At 35.9% G+C, this 21,998-nt stretch overlaps 1 long non-coding RNA gene and 1 other non-coding gene across 9 annotated transcripts; one reads left to right on the top strand and one right to left on the bottom strand.

The window, feature by feature from the left end:
• The first annotated feature begins 602 nt into the window (after positions 1-602).
• LOC130955094 (uncharacterized) lies at positions 603-4,060 on the top strand. Of its 8 annotated transcripts, none has more exons than XR_009076590.1 (7): positions 603-1,492; positions 1,583-1,701; positions 1,806-1,869; positions 2,281-2,479; positions 2,878-2,946; positions 3,204-3,276; positions 3,863-4,060. It is a non-coding gene; the product is annotated as an uncharacterized LOC130955094 (long non-coding RNA). The 8 variants fall into 8 exon arrangements; XR_009076592.1 differs by lacking the exon at positions 3,863-4,060 and having other exon boundaries at positions 603-1,268; positions 1,395-1,492; positions 3,204-3,399; XR_009076588.1 differs by lacking the exon at positions 3,863-4,060 and having other exon boundaries at positions 603-1,268; positions 1,374-1,492; positions 3,204-3,399.
• Positions 4,061-13,632: 9,572 nt separating this feature from the next.
• LOC130958922 (small nucleolar RNA R71) lies at positions 13,633-13,736 on the bottom strand. The gene has a single exon (XR_009078023.1). It is a non-coding gene; the product is annotated as a small nucleolar RNA R71 (small nucleolar RNA).
• Positions 13,737-21,998: the final 8,262 nt, after the last annotated feature.

Below are 21,998 nucleotides of genomic sequence, written 5' to 3'. Positions count from 1 at the left end.
CAAAATGTTAAGCACTTTAAGAGTAAAAAAAATTGTGTATATATTTTTTTTAAAATAATTTTATTTTATTTAAAAAATTAAAATTTTTTATATAATGTATGTATTCATTAAAGAAAAACCTTATTCTAAATTGATTTCAATTTATTTATTCACTAAAGATTTTAATTTTAGAAATTATTTAATTAAAGCTAATTAAATCAAATTTTAATAATTAAATTAAAATTTTTCTCTAATTTTATAGTTGTTGGATAATTTTCTATATTTGAACTATAAAATTTAGTAATTACAAAATAATAAGAATTTTGTATAAATTGATTTAAAGAATTGAGATTTTGGAATTTAATATATTTTAATTTTTATGAATAAAAAAAATTAATTATATTATCTCTAATTATTGAATTAGAGTCTTTATTTAAAAAAAATAATTCAATTTATAAATTGATAAATAATTAAATAGTATTTTTACAAATATTATTAATATATAAAAAATAAGTTTTTGATTTTTAATTACTTCTAATTTTAGTGAAATGACTGAACTACCCCTAGCCTTAATTCCCAAATTAGGGGACCCTAATTTTAAATCCCTAATCAGAAACCTAATTTTTCCTTTCCCAGCCGCCATTACCCCTTCCCCTTTCTGAAACACCAACACAGCCTCACCCTCTCTCAATGCAACAAACACACACGCTCACTGAGGGAACGAGAATCAGAGAGAAATAGAACAAAGAAGAGAAGAGGGAGTCCGAGAGAGGAGTGCGCCGGTGGAGGGAGGAGCTCGCGCCATCCTCGTGAACCGCCGCTGCCTCGCGCCGTGAATCCTGTCGCCCCTGCAGCAGCTATCCGCGCCGTCGTACTTGCCACGAAGCCAGCGCCGTCGAGCCAAGCGCCGTCGCGTCACTGCGGCTGTGCCGTCATGGATGAGGAGAGAGGCGACAGACAGAGAGAGAGAGAGAGTCCGCGGTGGAGAAGAGAAAGCGCGCTCGCGAGGGATGTCGAAGCTGTGCTCCGCCGCTGTGCTGCGTGAGGTCGCCGCCATCGTCATCCTCGGCGGGTGCCCTTGCTGCCGCTGGTGGAGACGAATCCGCCGCTGGTCTGAGCTAAGAAGAAACGTATGGAGAGGTGGTGAACGAAGCCATCGCAGGAACCGCCGTCTAGAAAGGGTTCAGGTCGCCATTGATGGGGCTAGCCGGAACTGTCCTGAGGTTTTTGTCATTGATTTTGATTTTGTTCTATTTCGGTTGAAGCCGTTGCTGCCTCTAGTCGCTCAGGTCACCCTTTTCTATTCATTTTTATCGAATGCATTATCCTTTATTAAAATTTGTTTGAATGCTGTTGAATATGCTGTTGAACATTACATAAGTGTGGAAATATAGATGTGATTGTGTCATACGCAGCTGCAAATCCTTCTGTTGACCCTATTTTGCAAACCAAAGACTCTGTTCTTGACAAGCTTTAGGAGATTAATGTTAAGGCCTCTATACTTCTTCTCAAGGTAAATTAGTTCAAGCTCTCAATTGTTTGTTGTTATGAGCTAATGTTCTAATTAATGTGTTAACAACTTTTATGTTCTTGGATGATGCAGCTCCTCACTTGCACAAAGGCTCATATGTGGTTATTATTTCCTCCATCGCCGGCTTCAATCCTCCTGCTTCTATGTCTATGTATGGAGTGACCAAAACAGCCCTTTTTGGACTTACTAAAGTAGGTACTTCACTTGCCCTACAAAGTGTTCTTTGAACATCTAACAAAACTGCATATATCTTCTTGTTTTTAAGTCTGATAATTATTCGTAATATGCTGCATAGGCCTTGGCTGCTGAGATGGCCCCAAACACTCGTGTAAACTGTATTGCTCCCGATTTTGTGCCAAGTAATTTTTCCTCATTTATTACCAGTTATCAATCATTATCTTATTGCTCCCGGTTTTGGTTCTTTAATTTCTATCATTATCTTATTGCCTTCAAGCTGTCATGTACTCAAATTTATGAGGAATCTGCAAAAAATCTTAATTATATTAAATTAAAATACCTTTTAATGGCCAAGGTTAGGCACTGTATATAGAGAATTTGATGGAGGAATATGTCACCAGCTTTAATGAAGTGACACAATTTTGATTGAGGTAGGGACTAAGAAAGCTTTGAAGCAAATGTTGCATAATAATGTTTTCTTACTTTATTAATGACCTATTGATTATTGATTATATATATTAGCTTTTTGTCATGACTCCTTCAGGAATTATTGATTATTGAACCACTGTAATTTGGTATTTAACTTTGTGCAGGATAATTTTGGTAGACTGCATGATAGGGGCAAAGAAACACCCAAAGTAATGAAGCAACTTGGTTGCCATCAACAGTTCATAGACCAGTTCTAATTTGAAACTTGTACAAAATGAGACCTTGCTTTCTGATTGGAAGCAGCAACAAGAGCGTGATGTCGAGATTATGAAAGCTCAGTCTAATGTTGTCAGCATCCGCACGGTGAGCCTTCCAACATCTTCTGTCCTTTATTTAATATGCCTTTATTTATTTATTTTATTTTGTTTTGCTATTCTCCTTTTCTTGATTGAATTTGTTCAGTAACTAGTATGTTGATTGTCGTTGTACACTAGATGCTCTGGCTTACCAAAGAATCTAGATATTTTTTACTTGGTTTTATATAAATACCAAGTGTCATGTGTTAATATTTGTTATACTTACCAAAAAATCTGGTTTTATATATTCTCCTAATTTCTTTTTTGTGCTAATTCTTTCTTTTTTAATACTCAAATAGATGGTATTATTTAATAAACATTCTAACTATGTTCAAGTTGTGCAATTCTAACTATGCTAATAAATATGCTAACAAGTTTTTATAATTTATTTTTTGTGTTTAATAGGCAAAATAGATCCATATGTTGTGATACAATACAAAGGGCAAGAGTAAAGGAGCACATTTGCTAATAATGGTTAGTTATATGGCATATTCAAGTTTATTTTAACTTCATGCCTAAATTTGGTTTGATAAATTTGGTTGGGTATTGACTGAGACATAAGTTGTGAATTGGTTGTTTTTGTTGGAACCGTAGACGGTGGAAATATCCAAGTTTTAGGGGAGGTTTTGCCAAAATTTTTCTAAACATTTTGGATAAAACTTAGTGGAAAAAATTATAATTAGTGTTATATCTTGTTTCTAATTTTTTGTTTCGATTTTTCTTATTTACAGGAGTGCTGAAATGGTGACCACATGCTACCTTGAGGGCTCAAGAGTATTTTGATTCATAGAGACACTAATCTATGTTAGAACTTTTAACTTTTGGTTGAACTTATGCAAGACATATAACTTGTAGAACTAATCAATGTACTTACTAATGTTATTTTGTTTGAAAATAATTTTAGCTAAAAGGATCTTGTTTGAATTATGTATGTTTTTGCATATTATATAGATGTAAACTTGCTTATTAAAAATAGTTAATATATTAGTTAATTTAAACAATAATTTAGTAAATTATGCATGTAAGTTGTATTAAAAAAAATTGTTACAAAATAATTAATCTGCTTTTGTAACTAAAGAAAAAAAATGTTACAAAACCATGTTATATTTTGTAACAAAATTTTTTTATAGGAAAAAAATAGATTGTCACAAAAAATACCTTGAAGATCAAAATTTGTTACCATTTTTGTAACGGCTTCTGGTTTTTTGTATCAGAAAAAATTGTTACAAAATATCATATTGAATTGTAACAGTTCCATTTTTTGTTACAAAAACTTTTTGTAACGGGACTTACTGCAACGGCCCCCTTTTTTGTTACAAAAAACTTTTGTTTCAAAATTTCGATGTTTTGTAACAATTTTTTTTGTTACAAATATGGCTTTTTCTTGTAGTGATGGCGGTGGTGACAGCAATGATAACAACGGCGGTAGCAGCACTGACGACGACAATGACATTGAAGAAGGAAGAAGAAACGTAAGAAGAAGAAGAAGTAACGATGATCGTTAAAGGAGAGAGAAGTGACGCACGAATAATTTTTTATTTATAAATAACTTGGTTAAACTTGATTACTCACTTGGACACCTAGCATTTTTATAAAATTATCTCTAATATTTAAATTTGTCATATTTAAATCCTTATGGTTTTAAAATCGTCTCATGTTATTAGGCTATTAGTGATCTGTTAAGGACAATATTGTTATATTGAGACGATTTTGAAATATTAAGGATTTAAATAGAAAGAAAATTTTAGAGATAAAAATAATACATTATTCTTAGAAGAATGATTAAATTAAGTAAATTTATCTTTTTAATTTTATTTTTAATCACATTGTTTTTATTCTAAGTAAATTTATTTTTTTATTATGAGTAAAATTAAAAAAATTAAATTGAATAATTATCTATCGCAAAAAAATTAATAATATTAAAGGATAAATTAAAATATATTTCAAAGTTAAAAATACAGTTTAATTAAATTAAAAATTAAATAAGTTCGGTATATTAGAGAGAAAAAATATAATTTATATTTTGTTGTATATGTACCTGTTGGTCAAAAATAAAATAAGTTTTAAGATATTGAGGTCAAGGCTCGACAAATACTTTTCGAAGGACATAGTACTCGTCGAAAGGAATTTATCAAGAAGATAAGTAAGGTTAATCGACAAGTCTTATCGAAGAAGATTGTTGAGTGAAGATAATTGATGGTAATTATTCACATCATACAAAGCGCGATAACAATTACTTAAAGATTAATGCACATGTAAAATATATTTGAATTTGATTGGTCAAAGAGTCTTATAAATAGATGAAAATTAGAAGGAACAAAAGTTAGAATCTCATTTGAGAAAACACTCTCGCACTCTCATATCTCCAGCAAATTTCTGAGTTTGCTAAGAGCTTTTTTTTTTCTCTGTAGGGTTTTTTTCCATATCTTTTACATTTACTTTAAATTTCTTGTAATCTTTATCTTCCTGCAAATTTATCTTTTCAGCAAAGTTGTTCTTTTCATTTCCTTTAGACTTTCCGTACTTTGTATTTGATTTCAAAGTCCTTCGATTTTATCGAAGGCAGTTTATTGCTTTCTTTAAATACAATGATATTTCTTTCATTTTCAGTTATTTTATTTCGAAAGTTATTCTTTTTTCTTTTCATATTTTCTTTTGTTATTTTAGCCAATTTAAAAGAATCTTTGATACACTTTCAAAAACTGGTACTCACAAAAGGAGTAGATTTTGTTCACAGATCACTAGATATCGAACCCCCAGATTTGCTAAAAATTTGTAAAACAAATTGGCAGGTCCAATGAGACAATTTTAAAAGTTAAGTGTGTCAAAAAAATTTTGTCATGATCTAGTGGATGCAACTTAGAAGTGGTAGAATTATACATATGGCAGACGAAGTTTCTAATAATGAATCATTTGCAAATTATAATGTTGCTATAGTTGCACAAATGTCAGCAGAGATGATGTCGCGTTCTAAAAGTGGTACATTAGTGGAGAACGCAACAGTTACTAATCTTCCAGTTGGGAATAATGGGCAAAATCCACTTCCACAAATTGCTTTAACACAAGCACAACCACCAGTAACAATTGGTTGGCCTCCTTATGGCCTACCTCCAAGTTATAATCCACCCATGGGTGGTTATGCTCCTCCTATTAGATTTGAAAATACGTCAATTAGCAATTCAGTTCCTCCATTACATCTTGAGTTTTCTCGTGTTTATCAAGTGGGTTCCACATCTAATGGTTCTGGTTTGATGGTTGCCTTTCGACAATATTTCGATGAAAGTCATCATGATTTGGTCAATTTGTTGACCCAGCAAATGACTACCATATTGAATCCTATGGTGGCTGATCATGAGTCAAAATTTGAGTGTCTTGCTAGACAAGTTGAGCAAATTGCTTGAATCGTTGATTATGACAAAGATGATTAACAAAATATGCAAATGAACTAAGAAGATATGATGAATATGCCTAGAAATTGGGATGGTGATATGCATTTTGAAGGAGATATTTCTCGAGTGATTCAACGAGATCAAAACACGTATGACGTTTTGGCTCAAATGCAGGTTAATCAACGTGGTGAGAGATACCAAGTTACTAGAATGGTTGAGGATATGATTAATAGAGTCGGATTTAATGTGGGTTGTATGAGTCATCAGTACTTTGTTTCTGCTTTTTCTGCCGTTGTGCAAGTGGTAGAAGTGCCTAGAGGCGTGAAAAACCCTAAAATAGTTTGCGAGTGAAGTTGGTGAATCGACAATTGAGCATATTGCTCGATATATGGTTGAATTGGGAAATTTAGCAAATGATGAGAACTTAAAGATGAAATTTTTTCCTTCTTCTTTAACAAAAAATGCATTAACTTGGTTTTCTAACCTTTGGCCTAATTCGATTGTAACTTGGGCACAGTTAGAGAATGCTTTTCATTCTCAATTTTTTAGAGGAGAATTGAATGTGACAGTCACTGATTTGGCGGCTTCGAAACGAGAGGATAGCGAATCAATATATGACTTCATTATTTGTTTTTAAAAACGCTCGAAGTCAATGTTATGTGTCTCTTCCTGAAAGTGAAGTAGTGAAAATAGAAACCATGGATTTAGGATTTTACATGAGTCGAAAGTTGCTTAATGTCCACATACCTGACTTAGCTCATTTAGATGAAAGAGTTCATCAAATAGAAATTCTTCGAAAGGAGAAAGAAATATTTAAAAATGAGAAAAGGTTGAAAAATAAATCTTTTTCTGGAAAAGAAAAGGTTTTATATGTTGAAGTAGAATCCTCAAGTGAGGAGTCTGATTTTGAATTTTCTGAAGTTGATTTGGCTTAATTAAAAAAGGTCCACTTTATGTATGCTCTCTGCTTAAGAAAATCATGAATGTTGATAGATCTAACGATACAAAACGTAAGAGTGGAAAGAAGAATAGCTTCTATATTTCAAAATCAGATCAAATATTTGATGTGTTGCTTAAAGATAAACAATTAATCTTGTAAAGAAGGCAAGACATTGCTTTCGATAAAATATTTAAAGTGGGAAACCTATTGTAAATTTCATCAAATAACTAGCCATTCGACTATTAACTATGTTCATTTCAGGGACTTGATTCAAGAAGCAATTATGGAAGGGAGATTAAAGTTCGATGATGGTATAAAAGAGATGAAGGTTGACTCTGATCCTTTTGATGCTGGTGCAAATTTTGCGAAGCCTTTCTTAGGGTTCAACATGGTTGGTTTTTCTTATGAATTTGATACTGTTATGGGGGATTTCAAAGCTAATTTTGAGCAGTGTCTCCGGGTGTTGGTGAAGGATTGTTAGAATTTCTGATGTAGTAAAAATTGAAAGATCGAGATGTGTCTTTGTGCCCTTAGTGTAATGATGTTTTCGATACTGATACTGCAACTATCTTTGAGAAAGAAAGAATGAAAAAAGAGTTAGCACATAAAGAAAAACAAATTCGTCAGAGGCAACCTCCTCGAAGACAAGAGGGACAAAGTTCTGGTGTCCATCAGAGGAATTTTTCTTCTTCAATGAGTTGTTCACAAGGTTTGATTGTGCAATGGATACGAAATTGCCAGGAGTTTTGTAATCGAGATGCGTAATATAAGCGTAACCCTTAGAGAGGTCATCGAGATTTCAATAAAAGCCATTATCCATATCCTCGAGGAAGAGCTAGAGGAAATTGAAGTGGAAGGAATGGACGACAAATGGTGCCGAAGAAATCATTGAATTCTAAAGACAAGGGGGCAATGCCTTTTGTTCATTCTAGAATAGTCTTCCCGTCTGATGGGGAAACTGCTCCTAAAGAGATTTTCTCATAGGCTAAATTCAAAAAGGGCAAAGCTGTTATTGTATCCCCAATTGATGATAAAGGAAAAGATGTTGATTTGGATAAAGAATATTTTGAGGAAGGTGATGAGAAAATGGTAAGCACGATTTCAATCATACCAACTGAATACTTAAGGGAATATGAAGGAAATCCGAATGAGTATTATGATGTGGAAGATGAAAAGCAGAAGTCATATCTTCGACCATTGCATGTTACAACTTATATAAGTGGTATTTGTGTTAACAAAGTTTTACTCGATGGAGGAGAAGCAATTAGTTTGTTGCCAGAACGAATGTTGACTAAGGTAGGGAAGTATTCTGATGATTTGATCCTTACTAATATTTCACTGATTATAGTGGTGTATCAACCCCTGCAAAAGGGTTAGTGACTTTCCAAGTGCAAGTGGAATCTTCATGTCAAAACATTATTTTTGTGGTGGTGTCTTCGAAGGCTAGCTATAATGCATTGCTTGGACGAGATTGGATTCATGGTGTTGGAGTTGTACCTTTAACCGTGCATCAGAGTATTCTTCGTTGGACTGATGAAGGAAAATCTGAAGTGATAAAATCATATTTGAGTCTTTATATGGAACAATTACATGTTGATTTTAAGGTGTATAATGAAAAATTGAAACCTCTTAATGTCGATAGGGTGCTTAATTCTTATAATTGTGAAGGCCGTTTTTTTACTTTAGAAGGACTTAATGTGAAGCTTCGTCAACCAAAGCTTGATTTCCCTCCTACTGGGTGGGAGTAGTTTTTTTTAAAGTCAACAGTTTGAGGATATTTTGTCATGGCCAAAAAGCAAGATGTCTCAAATTATTTTGCTACTTGGTGCACGAATCCCCACACTTCGTACAACTGTACCAGCAAGTGCACTGGGTCGTGCAAGTAATACCTAAACGAGTTAGGGTCGATCCCACGAGGACTGTGGTTTGAAGCAAGATATGGTTATCTTGCAGATCTTAGTCAGGTGAGTAGGAGATGTTGGTATGTTTGTTTAATTGCATAAAAGAAAATAAGGAGATCTAAACTAGGTTGGCCTGTTTATAATAATAAGAAGATGGTTAAGGCTTGAGATGCTTTGTCCTTCTGGATTAACTCTGGTCTTACTATCTTCTTTAATTGTGAATGATTTCTTCTATAGTAGGCTATATGTGATTAACGTCTTTCTTTAGAGATCGCTAATACTCCTCCAGATCTGAACCCCAGGGTTAGTGCGGATCCAGTCTGATTGAAGGTGAAGCTCCTACAGTTCATTCTCCTTGGTGATCCAACTCAAAACGCCACAGACAAGGTCGAATCTTCCGGATTAGAGGATGCTGCGGCTTTCGTTCTAGTCTCTACCACAGAGACCCTAATCTCCCCATACTTCGGCTGAACTAGTATCTCGAGAAATCCCCAACGAAGTCGTGGATTAGCCGTCTAAGAGATGCTGCGGCTTTGGTTCTAGTCTCTACCACAGAGACCCTAATCTCCCCATACTTCGGCTGAACTGGTATCTCGAGAAATCCCCAACGAAGTCGTGGATTAGCCGTCTAAGAGATGTATAATCAAGCTAGTGGTTCATCATTGTCTGATGAAAAACTCACTCTGAACCCATGTAGAATGTGATAATCTTATGCCAGTTCAACACATTCATATTGATGAAGAACAAAAATACATCTTAGAATAGAGAATCAAACACGAATTGAGAAAGAACAGTAGTACTTTTATTAATCCGTAAAACTCAGTAGGACTCCTCCACTCAACCTAGGAGATTTAGAAACTCATACTGATAGAAAATACAATCATAAAAATGAAATATGGCAGATATCCCTATATCATTCGAAGATCAAGTGTAAAAAGTCTTTAAATACTAAGCTAATGACTAAGTGATGAGCGGATAATTTATACGCTTTTTGGCATTGTTTTAGGTAGTTTTTAGTATGATCTAGTTACTTTTAGGGATGTTTTCATTAGTTTTTATGCTAAATTCACATTTCTGGATTTTACTATGAGTTTTTGTGTTTTTCTGAGATTTCAGGTATTTTCTGGCTGAAATTGAGGGACCTGAGCAAAACTCTGATAGGAGGCTAACAAAGGACTGCTGATGCTGTTGGAATCTGACCTCCCTACACTCGAAATAAATTTTTTGGAGCTACAGAACTCCAAATGGTGCGCTCTCAACGGCGTTGGAAAGTAGACATCCAGAGCTTTTCAACAATATATAATAGTCCATACTTTACTCGTGATTAGACGACGTAAACTGGCGCTCAACGCCAGTTTCATGTTGCTGTCTAGAGTCAAACGCCAGAAACACGTCACGAACCGGAGTTGAACGCCCAAAACACGTTACAACTTGGCGTTCAACTCCAAAAGAAGCCTCAGCTCGTGGATAGATCAAGCTCAGCCCAAACATACACCAAGTGGGCCTTGGAAGTGGATTTATACATCAATTACTTACTCCTGTAAACCCTAGTAGCTAGTCTAGTATAAATAGGATAGTTTACTATTGTATTAGACATCTTGGGACGTTCAGTTCTCAGATCATGGGGGCTGGCCATTCGGCCATGCCTGGACCTTTCACTTATGTATTTTCAACGGTGGAGATTCTACACACCATAGATTAAGGGTGTGGAGCTCTACTGTACCTCAAGTTTTAATGCAATTACTATTATTTTCTATCCAATTCGATTTATTCCTGTTCTAAAATATTCGTTGCACTTCAACTTGATGAATGTGATGATCCGTGACACTCATCATCATTCTCACCTATGAACGCGCGTGATTGACAACCACTTCCATTCTACCTTAGACCGGGCGCATATCTCTTGGATTCCTTAATCAGAATCTCCGTGGTATAAGCTAGAATTGATGGCGGCATTCATGGGAATCCGGAAAGTCTAACCTTGTCTGTGGTATTCCGAGTAGGATTCTGGGATTGAATGACTGTGACGAGCTTTAAACTCCTGAAGGCTGAGCGTTAGTGACAGATGCAAAAGAATCACGGGATTCTATTCCAGCCTGATTGAGAACCGACAGATGATTAGCCGTGCTGTGCAGAGAATTTGGACCATTTTCACTGAGAGGATGGGATGTAGCCATTGACAACGGTGTTGCCCTACATACAGCTTGCCATGGAAAGGAGTAAGAAGGATTAGATGAAAGCAGTAGGAAAGCAGAGATTCAACAGGGACAAGCATCTTCATACGCTTCTTTGAAATTCCCACCATTAATTTACATAAGTAGTTCTATCCTTTATTATTTAAGCAAGTATCTCTTTATATTTCCCATAACCAATTATTATCCGCCTGACTGAGATTTACAAGATGACCATAGATTGCTTCATACCAACAATCTTCGTGGGATCGACCCTTACTCACGTAAGGTATTACTTGGACGACCCAGTGCACTTGCTGGTTAATTGTGCGGAGTTGTGACTAAGTGTAATTCACGTGTGAGAGCTACCAAATTATTGGAGCCATTGTTGATGATCACAAATCCGTGCACCAAGTTTTTGGCGCCGTTGCCGGGGATTGTTCGAGTATGGACAACTGACGGTTCATCTTGTTGCTCAGATTAGGTAATTTTCTTTTCAAAAAGTGTTCAAAAATTTTTCAAAATTTTTCTTTGTTTTCGTTTTTCCAAAAAAATTATTATTTTCGAAAAAAATTTTAAATTATTCTATGGCTTCAAAACTTTCAAAAATGAATTCTAGAGTTTCATGGTAACATGTTGAATCCTAGCTGGCTACAAAGCCATATTCAAACTCCTTTGGAATTGGTCTTCAACTAATCACTACAATGCATGTAAGTCCATCCTAAAGCTGACTGGCTATTAAGCCATGTCAAATCCTTTGATTGGAGCTTTGGGCTAACATTGAAAGATTCCTGGAATTCTTCTTAAAGATTTTGAATTTCTTATTTTCTTTTTCCATATGTTTTTTGAAAAAAATAAAAGAAAATACAAAAAAAAATTAGAAAATCATAAAAACCAAAAATATTTTATGTTTCTTGTTTGAGTCTTGTGACATGTTTTAAGTTTGGTGTCAATTGCATGTTTTAAAAAAATTTATTATGCATTTTTCGAAAATTTCATGCATTCATAGTGTTCTTCATGATCTTCAAGTTGTTCTTGGTAAGTCTTCTTGTTTGATCTTGATGATTTCTTGTTTTGTGTCTTTTATTGTTTTTCATATGTATTTTTGCATTCATAGTGTCCATGCATTAAAATTTTTTCAAAAATATATTCTTGATGTTCATCATGATCTTCAAAGTGTTCTTGATGTTCATCTTGACATTCATAGTATTCTTGCATGCATCATGTGTTTTGATCCAAAATTTTTATGTTTTGGGTCATGTTTGTGTTTTTCTCTCTCCTCATTAAAAATTCAAAAATAAAAAAAATATCTTTTCCTTATTTCTCTCCAAATTTTCAAAATTTTGGGTTGACTTGGTCAAAAATTTTTAAAAAAATTAGTTGTTTTTTACAAGTCAAGTCAAATTTTCAATTTCAAAAATCCTATCTTTTCAAAACTTTTTCAAAAAAATCAAATCTTTTTCATTTTTATCTTATTAATTTCGAAAATTTTAAAATTATTTTCAAAATCTTTTTCTTAATTATATTTCAAATTTTCGAAATTACACTGACAATTAATGTGATGGATTCAAAAATTTGAAGTTTGTTACTTTCTTGTTAAGAAAGGTTCAATCTTTAAATTCTAGAATCATATCTTTTAGTTTCTTGTTAGTTAAGTAGTTAATTTTAATTTTAAAAATTTAAATCTTTTACATCTTATCTTTTTATCATATCTTTTTAAAAATTTTATCTTTTTCAAAAAAAAATTTGATTTCAAAATATCTTATCTAACTTCTTATCTTCTTATCTTTTCAAATTTGACTTTAATATCTTTTTCAACTAATTATTTGACTTTTTGTTTGTTTCTTATCTTTTTCAAAACCACCTAACTACTTTTCCCTCTCTAAATTTCGAAAATATCTCATCCCTTTTTCAAAATTCTTTTTAAATTAACTAATTGTTTTAAATTTTAATTTTAATTATATCTTATCTTTAATTTTCGAAAATCATTAACTACTTTTTCAAAATTATTTTCGAATTCTCCCTCTCTTCTCTTATTCTATTTATTTATTTATTTACTAACACTTCTCTTCACCTCTCTTCATCTCCAATCACTGCCTCTATCCTCACCCTTGTGATTGGATTCTCCACTTTTATTCCTTTCTTCTTCTACTAACAATAAGGAACCTCTTTACTGTGACATAGAGGATTCCTTTTTCTTTTCTTGTTCTCTTCTTCCCTATATGAGCAGGAACAAGGAAAAAGGCATTCTTGTTGAAGCTGATCCTGAACATGAAAGGACTTTGAAGAGGAAACTAAGAGAAGCTAAATTACAACAATCCAGAGACAACCTTTCTGAAATTTTCGAACAAGAGAAGGAGATGGCAGCCGAACCCAACAACAATAATGCAAGGAGAATGCTAGGTGATTTCACTAAACCAACGTCCAAATTTGATGGAAGAAGCATCTCCATTCCGGCCATTGGAGCAAACAATTTTGAGCTGAAACCTCAATTAGTTGCTCTAATGCAACAGAACTGCAAGTTTCATGGACTTCCATCTGAAGATCCTTACCAGTTTTTAACTGAGTTCTTGCAGATTTGTGAGACTGTAAAGACGAATGGAGTAGATCCTGAAGTCTACAGGCTCATGCTTTTCCCTTTTGCTGTAAGAGACAGAGCTAGAATATGGTTGGACTCACAACCTAAAGATAGCCTGGACTCTTGGGATAAGCTAGTCATGGCCTTCTTGGATAAATTCTTTCCTCCTCAAAAGCTGAGCAAGCTTAGAGTGGATGTTCAAACCTTCAAGCAAAAAGATGGTGAATCCCTCTATGAAGCTTGGGAAAGATACAAGCAGATGACCAAAAAGTGTCCTTCTGACATGTTTTCAAAATGGACCATATTAGATATATTCTATTATGGTCTGTCTGAGTTTTCCAAAATGTCATTGGACCATTCTGCAGGTGGATCCATTCACTTAAAGAAAACGCCTGCAGAAGCTCAATAACTTATTGACATGGTTGCAAATAACTAATTCATGTACACTTCTGAGAGGAATTCCGTGAATAATGGGACGCCTCAAAGGAAGAGAGTTCTTGAAATTGATGCTCTGAATGCCATATTGGCTCAGAACAAAGTGTTGACTCAGCAAGTCAACATGATTTTTCAAAGTCTGAATGGATGGCAAAATGCATCCAACAGTACTAAAGAGGCAGCTTCTGAAGAAGCTTATAATCTTGAGAACCCTGCAATAGCAGAGGTAAATTACATGGGTGAACCTTATGGAAACACCTATAATTCATCATGAAGAAATCATCCAAATTTCTCATGGAAGGATCAACAAAAGCCTCAACAAGGCTTTAATAATGGTGGAAGAAACAGGCTAAGCACTAACAAGCCTTTTCTATCATCTTCTCAGCAACAGACAGAGAATTCTAAGCAGAGCCCCTCTAATTTAGCAAATTTAGTCTCTGATCTGTCTAAGGCCACTTTAAGTTTCATGAGTGAAACAAGGTCCTCCATCAGAAATTTGGAGGCACAAGTGGGCCAGCTGAGTAAGAAAGTCACTGAAACTCCTCCCAGTACTCTCCCAAGCAATACAGAAGAGAATCCAAGAAAAGAGTGCAAGGCCATTGATGTAATCAATATGGCCGAATGCACAAGGGAGGAGAAGGACGAAAATCCTAGTGAGGAAGACCTTCTGGGACGTCTCTCAAATAAGAAGGAGTTCCCTATTGAGGACCTAAAGGAATCTGAGGCTCATATAGAGACCATAGAGATTCCATTAAATCTCCTTCTGCCATTCATGAGCTCTGAAGATTATTCTTCCTTTGAAGAAGATGAAGATGTAACTGGAGAGCAAGTTGCTCAATATCTAGGAGCCATCATGAAGCTGAATGCCAAGTTATTTGGTAATGAGACTTGGAAAGGTGAACCTCCCTTGCTCATTAGTGAACTAGATACATGGGTTCAGAAAACTTTACCTCAAAAGAGACAAGATCCTGGTAAATTCTTAATACCCTGTACCATAGGCACCATGACCTTTAACAAGGCTTTGTGTGACCTGAGGTCAGGCATAAATCTTATGCCACTCTCTGTAATGGAGAAACTGGGGATCATTGAGGTACAGCCTGCCTTACTCTCATTACAATTGGCAGACAAGTCAGTAAGACAAGCTTATGGATTAGTAGAGGACGTGTTGGTAAAGGTTGAAGGCCTTTACATCCCTGCTGATTTCATAATCTTAGACACTAGGAAAGAAGAAGATGAATACATCATCCTTGGAAGACCTTTCCTAGCCACAGCAGAAGCTGTGATAGATGTTAACAGAGGAGAATTAGTCCTTCAATTGAATGGGGGCTACCTTTTGTTTAAGGCACACGGCTATCCTTCTGTAACAAGGGAGAGTAAGCATGCAGAGCTTCTCTCAATACAGAGTCAGACAAAGCCCCCACAATCAAACTCTAAGTTTGGTGTTGGGAGGCCACAACCAAACTCTAAGTTTGGTGTTGAACCCCCATATCCAAACTCTAAGTTTGGTGTTGGGAGTCCACAACTTTGACCTGGCCACCTTTGTGGCTCCATGAGAGCCCACTGTAAAGTTATTGACATTAAAGAAGCACTTGTTGGGAGGTAACCCAATTTTTATTTATCTAATTTTATTTTTATTTAATTGTTATTTTGTGTTTTAGTAGGTTCATGATCATGTGGAGTCACGAAAAAATTATTAAAATTAAAAACAGAATAAAAAACAGCAGAAGAAAAATCGCACCCTGGAGGAAGGACTTACTGGCGTTTAAACGCCAGTAAGGTGCATCTGGCTGGCGTTCAACGCCAGAACAGAGCATGGATCTGGCGCTGAATGCCAGAAACAAGCAATATCCTGGCGTTTGAACGCCAGGAATATGCCCTGAGGAAAGCTAGCGCTGAACGCCAGTAACAAGCATGGAACTGGCGTTCAACGCCAGAAACATGCTACACATGGGCGTTAAATGCCCAGAACGTGCACCACTTCGACGTTTAAACGCCAGAATGGTATGCTAAGGCATTTTACATGCCTAATTGGTGCAGGGATGTAAATCATTGACACCTCAGGATCTGTGGACCCCACAGGATCATCTCAGGATCTGTGGACCCCACAGGATCCCCACCTAACATATTCCCACCTTACCTCCTAATTAATCCTATAACACACTTTCCCAAAAACCCTTCACCAATCACCTCAACCTCTCTTCCCAATTACCCCCTTCACCACTCACATCCATCCACTCTTCCCCATAAACCTCACCTACCTTTAAAATTCAAAAATCTTTCCCACCCAAACCCACCCTAAATGGCCGAACCTACCTTCTTCCCCCTCCCTATATATACCCCTCCATTCCACTTCATTTTCACACAACACAACCCCCTCTTCTATACCTTGACCGAATCCTACGCCTCCCCTTCTCCTCCATATTTTCTTCTTCTTCTTCTTCTCTTCTTTCTTCTCTTGCTCGATGGCGAGCAATATTTTAAGTTTGGTGTGGTAAAAGCATAAGCTTTTTGTTTTTCCATTAACCATTGATGGTACCCAAGGCCGGAGAATCCTCTAGAAAAGGAAAAGGGAAGACAAAAGCTTCAACCTCCGAGTCATGGGAGATGGAAAGATTCATCTCCAAATCCCATCAAGACCACTTCTATGATGTTGTGGCCAAGAAGAAGGTGATCCCTGAGGTCCCTTTCAAGCTCAAGAAAAATGAGTATCCGGAGATCCGACATGAGATCCAAAGAAGAGGTTGGGAAGTTCTAACCAACCCCATTCAACAAGTCGGAATCTTAATGGTCCAAGAGTTCTATGCCAATGCATGGATCACTAGGAACCATGATCAAAGTGTGAACCCGAGTCCAAAGAATTATCTTACAATGGTTCGGGGGAAATACTTAGATTTTAGTCCGGAAAATGTGAAGTTGGCGTTCAACTTACCCATGATGCAAGAAGATGTACGCCCCTACACTAGAAGGGTCAACTTTAATCAAAGTTTGGACCAAGTCCTTATGGACATATGTGTGGAAGGAGCTCAATGGAAAAGAGACTCCAAAGGCAAGCCGGTTCAACTAAGAAGACTGGACCTCAAGCTTGTGGCTAGAGGATGGTTGGAGTTCATTCAACGCTCCATCATCCCCACTAGCAACCGATCTGAAGTTACTGTGGATCTGGCCATCATGATTCATAGCATCATGATTGGAGAAGAAGTAGAAGTTCATGAAGTCATCTCCCATGAATTCTACAAAATAGCCGATAAGTCCTCTACTTTGGCAAGGCTAGCTTTTCCTCATCTTATTTGCCATCTATGTTACTCAGCTAGAGTTATCATAGAAGGAGACATCCTCATTGAGGAGGACAAGCCCATCACTAAGAAAAAGATGGAGCAAACAAGAGAGTCCACTCATGGAGCCCAAGGGACGCATGAGGAAGCTCATCACCAAGAAATCCCGGAGATGCCTCAAGGGATGCACTTTTCTCCCAACAACTATTGGGAACAACTCAAATCTTCTAAGGGTGGAACATCAAGAGCACTCCATCATTCTCCATGAAATAAGAGAAGATCAAAGAGCAATGAGGGAGGAGCAACAAAGGCAAGGAATGGACATAGAAGAGCTTAAGGACATCATTGGTCCTTCAAGAAGAAGACGCCACTAAGGTGGACTCATTCCTTGTTCTTATTTCTCTATTTTTCGATTTTTATGCTTCATGTCTATTTATGTTTTGTGTCTCTACTTCATGATCATTAGTATGTAGTAACTATGTCTTAAGGCTATAAATAATTCCATGAATCCTTCACCTCTCTTAAATAAAAAATGTTTTTAATTCAAAAGAACAAGAAGTACATAAATTTCAAAAATTATCCTTGAATTTAATTTAATTATATTAATGTGGTGACAATACTTTTTGTTTTCTGAATGAATGCTTGAACAGTGCATAATTTTGATCTTGTTGTTTATGAATGTTAAAATTATTGGCTCTTGAAAGAATGATGAACAAAGAGAATGTTATTGACAATCTGAAAAATTATGAAAAATGATTCTTGAAGCAAGAAAAAACAGTGAAAAAGCAAAAGCTTGTGAAAAAAAAAGTGGCGAAAAAAATAGAAAGAAAAAGAAAAAGCAAGCTAAAAAAGCCAATAGCCCTTAAACCAAAAGGCAAGGGTAAAAAGGATCCAAGGCTTTGAGCATCAATGGATATGAGGGCCCAAGAAAATAAAATCCAGGCCTAAGCAGCTAAATCAAGTTGTCCCTAACCATGTGCTTGTGGCATGCAGGTCCAAGTGAAAAGCTTGAGACTGAGTGGTTAAAGTCGTGATCCAAAGCAAAAAAAGTGTGCTTAAGAGCTCTGGACACCTCTAACTGGGGACTCTAGCAAAGCTGAGTCACAATCTGAAAAGGTTCACCCAGTCATGTGTCTGTGGCATTTATGTATCCGGTGGTAATACTGGAAAACAAAGTGCTTAGGGCCACGGCCAAGACTCATAAAAGTAGCTGTGTTCAAGAACCAATAAACTTAACTAGGATAATCAATAACACTGTCCGAAATTCTAAGTTCCTAGAGAAGCCAATCATTCTAAACTTCAAAGGAAAAAGTGAGATGTCAAAACTGTTCAGAAGCAAAAAGCTACAAGTCCCGCTCATCTAATTAGAATTAATATTCATTGATATTTTGGAATTTATAGTATATTCTCTTCTTTTTATCCTAAATGATTTTCAGTTGCTTGGGGACAAGCAACAATTTAAGTTTGGTGTTGTGATGAGCGGATAATTTATACGCTTTTTGGCATTGTTTTTAGGTAGTTTTTAGTATGATCTAGTTACTTTTAGGGATGTTTTCATTAGTTTTTATGCTAAATTCACATTTCTGGACTTTACTATGAGTTTGTGTATTTTTTTGTCATTTCAGGTATTTTCTGGCTGAAATTGAGGGACCTGAGCAAAACTCTGATAGGAGGCTAACAAAGGACTACTGATGCTGTTGGAATCTGACCTCCCTACACTCGAAATGGATTTTTTGGAGCTACAGAACTCCAAATGGCGCGCTCTCAATGGCGTTGGAAATTAGACATCCAGAGCTTTCCATCAATATATAATAGTTTATACTTTACTCGTGATTAGACGACGTAAACTGGCGCTCAACGCTAGTTTCATGTTGCTGTCTGTAGTCAAACGCCAGAAACACGTCACGAACCGGAGTTGAACGCCCAAAACACGTTACAACTTGGCGTTCAACTCCAAAAGAAGTCTCAGCTCGTGGATAGATCAAGCTCAACCCAAACATACACCAAGTGGGCCCTGGAAGTGGATTTATGCATCAATTACTTACTCCTGTAAACCCTAGTAGCTAGTCTAGTATAAATAGGATAGTTTACTATTGTATTAGACATCTTGGGACGTTTAGTTCTCAGATCATGGGGGCTGGCCATTCGGCCATGCCTGGACCTTTCACTTATGTATTTTCAACGGTGGAGTTTCTACACACCATAGATTAAGGGTGTGGAGCTCTACTGTACCTCAAGTTTTAATGCAATTACTATTATTTTCTATCCAATTTGATTTATTCCTGTTCTAAGATATTCGTTGCACTTCAACTTGATGAATGTGATGATCCGTGACACTCATCATCATTCTCACCTATGAACGCGCGTGATTGACAACCACTTCCGTTCTACCTTAGATCGGGCGCATATCTCTTGGATTCCTTAATCAGAATCTTCGTGGTATAAGCTAGAATTGATGGCGGCATTCATGGGAATCCAAAAAGTCTAACCTTTTCTGTGGTATTCTGAGTAGGATTCCGGGATTTAATGACTGTGACGAGCTTCAAACTCCTGAAGGCTGGGCGTTAGTGACAGACGCAAAAGAATCACGGGATTCTATTCCCACCTGATTGAGAACCGACAGATGATTAGCTGTGCTGTGACAGAGCATTTGGACCATTTTCACTGAGAGGATGGGATGTAGCCATTGACAACGGTGATGCCCTACATACAGCTTGCCATGGAAAGGAGTAAGAAGGATTGGATGAAAGCAGTAGAAAAGCAGAGATTCGACAGGGACAAGCATCTCCATACGCTTATATGAAATTCCCACCATTAATTTACATAAGTAGTTCTATCCTTTATTATTTAAGCAAGTATCTCTTTATATTTCCCATAACCAATTATTATCCGCCTGACTGAGATTTACAAGATGACCATAGATTGCTTCATACCAACAATCTCCGTGGGATCGACCCTTACTCACGTAAGGTATTACTTGGATGACCTAGTGCACTTGCTGGTTAATTGTGCGGAATTGTGACTAAGTGTAATTCATGTGTGAGAGCTACCAAATTATTGGAGCCATTGTTGATGATCACAAATCCGTGCACCACTAAGGATTACATAAGAAAGGGTAAAATAATCTTTTAGTGATAAAATCCACTTTTGGGGCCCACTTGGTGAGTGTTTGGGCTGAGTTTTGATGAGACCCACGTGCTAGGAGACCTTTAAGGCGTTGAACACTGGCTAGGGGGTCCTTCTTGGGCGTTTGGATGTTGGTCTCTCCTTGGTGGGTGGTGGATGCCTGGACTAAGGCAGATGGCTAGCGTTGAACGCCAGTTTTGGACCTTCTATTCTGAAGCAAAGTATGAACTATTATACATTACTGGAAAGCTCTGGAAGTCAGATTTCCATAGCCATTGAGAACGCTCCATTTGGACTTTTGTAGCTCCAGAAAAGCTCTTTTGAGTGTAAGGAGGTCAGATCCAAGCAGCATCTGCAATGCTTTCTCTGTCTCTGAATCAGACTTTTGCTCTAACTCCTCAATTTCAGCCAGAAAATACTTGAAATTGCATAAAAACACACAAAATCAAAGTAGAATCCAAAAATATAAATTTTACACAAAAACCTATGAAAAACTTAATAAAAATTAAACAAAACATGCTAAAAACTATATGAAAATGATGCCAAAAAACTTATAAAATATCCGCTCATCACTACTTTAGAAAGTTATTTTAAGTAGTTTCGATTCTGCAGAAAGTCTTTCTTTTGATAGAGGTGATTCTTATGATGAAGTTGAATCACATAGGGATTTCAATTCAGTTTTTTCAAGTTCTAGTACAAATCTGATTCCTCAAATCAAATTTAGGCCTAAATTAGGTTTTACTTCTTTTTCCATTCCTAAGAGTAATATTATTAACCAGTCTTGCATCGATGTATCCCATAGTCCTTGTATTTAAAATGATTCGATTGCTGATTTGGTTGATAATAAAGTTTATTTTTCCTTAAATGAGCTAATAGGCTTATCTTTCGATTATATTTATGATTTGGAACTTTTGGGTTTTAAAAAGTATTTAGTTAATGATGATAATATCGAAAGAGATTTTGAGTCTCAAGATCTTCTTGAAGAAATTAATTTCGGATCTGGTGATGATGCTAGACCCACTTATATTTGTAAAAACATTTACGGGTAATTTTGAGCAGAATTAATCAATCTTTTAGTTAGGTACAAAGATTGTTTTGCTTGGAATTTTCAGGAGATGCCTAGACTTGATTATTCTTTAGTAGAACATCAATTAGCTTTGAAGCCATTTTCTCGGCCAGTAAAACAAGCACCTTGACGCTTTGCACCTGAGGTCAATCTTAAGATTAAAGAAGAAATTAAAAGATTTATTAAAGCAAAGTTTAATCAAACAACTCGTTATGTTGATTGGGTATCAAATATTGTACCAGTAATGAAAAATAATGAAAAATTACGAGTATGTATTTATTTTAGAGATCTAAACAATGGTACTCCTAAAGACGAATATTTTATGCCTGTAGCAGACATGTTGATCGATTTTGCAGCAAGCAATGAAATTTTGAGTTTCATGGATGGTTATTCTGGATATAACCAAATCTTTATAGCCATGGATGATGTGTCGAAAATTACTTTTCGATGTCCTGGGACTTTAGGAAGTTATGAATGGGTGGTAATGCCTTTTGGTTTGAAGAATGGTAGCACAATGTATCAACATGCTATGAATACTATTTTTCATGAGTTTACCAAAAAATTTATGGAAATATATATTGATGATGTTATGGTTAAGTCAAATCTGATAGATTAGCATCTCGATCATTTAAGCCAAGCTTTTGACAC

Source organism: Arachis stenosperma, chromosome 10 (assembly GCF_014773155.1).
Source record: "Arachis stenosperma cultivar V10309 chromosome 10, arast.V10309.gnm1.PFL2, whole genome shotgun sequence".
Lineage (NCBI taxonomy): Eukaryota > Viridiplantae > Streptophyta > Magnoliopsida > Fabales > Fabaceae > Arachis > Arachis stenosperma.
This window is presented reverse-complemented; position numbering and strand designations above follow the sequence as displayed.